Source organism: Mastomys coucha, unplaced genomic scaffold (assembly GCF_008632895.1).
Source record: "Mastomys coucha isolate ucsf_1 unplaced genomic scaffold, UCSF_Mcou_1 pScaffold13, whole genome shotgun sequence".
Taxonomy (NCBI): Eukaryota; Metazoa; Chordata; class Mammalia; order Rodentia; family Muridae; genus Mastomys; species Mastomys coucha.
The window spans coordinates 54,483,999-54,485,043 of NW_022196895.1; positions in this window are offsets into that span (position 1 = coordinate 54,483,999).

Genomic DNA, 1,045 nt, shown 5'->3' on the forward strand with positions numbered 1-1,045 from the left:
GTGTAGAACAAAGGCTGGGGAGGTGCGGGTGCTGGGGGTGTTTGTGGTGGTGGTGGTAGGGATGGTGATGTTGGTGGTGATGGTGATGATGGTAATACTGGTGGTGGTAGAGGTGTGTGGTGGTTGGTGGTGATAGTGGTGGTGGTGATGGTATGTGATAGTGGTGGTGGGGATTGTGGTGGTAGTAGTGGTGGTAAGGATGGTGGTGGTGGGTGTTTGTGGTATTGGTGGGGGTGGGCATTTGTGATATTGGTGGACATGATAGGGGCTTGGGGGTTGTTTTCGGTATTAGTGGTGGTGCTGGTGCTGCTGGTGATAAAGGTGTCTGGTGGTGGGGGTGGTTGTGGTAGATCCATAGTCCAAATGGATTCTCTGGATAGCACCAAGATTATTCCTGTCAACTTCTCAGGATGAGAGCCATGGATACTGAATGCTGGGCTGACTTCAAAGGCTCTGCCAATCCTCTGACAAAGAGTGTCAATCACAAATGTCATTTGTCAAAGGTGGCACACCCACCTACACTAGAGCAACAATACAGTGACTATGAATTACTCACAAGTAACATCTGAAGTAGCAAAAGAAAGCCAGAATAATGACTGAGTGGAGGGGTGGTCCAGCTGCCTGAAGGTGGGCAATTTCAAGATCATAACGTAAAACTTGTAGACAATAGGGTTTTCCAGGTTAGGAAAGAGTTTATAAGTTGGATTTCTTTTTTTTTCTTCCCATTCCAGGAGTCTCTTTATTGAAAAGTTAACCAGACTCTTTGCTAGACAGAAACATCCTGTGCAATACATAGAAATGTGGAAATTCAAAACATAATAAATTATAAACACTTTCTGCCCTCAAAGGATGAGCGTGGAGAAGTGAATGTACTAAAATAGAAATCTGTCTCTGAAAGCAAATTCTTTGAAAAGAAAATATGACAGCTAGGAAGAGCAGACCAGGTCAGAATTACAGTTTCCTTGGACGCAGTGACAGATGACTACACTACACAGAGACAAGCAGACAGGGGACATTTAAAAAGAGTGTATGGGTATGTGTCACA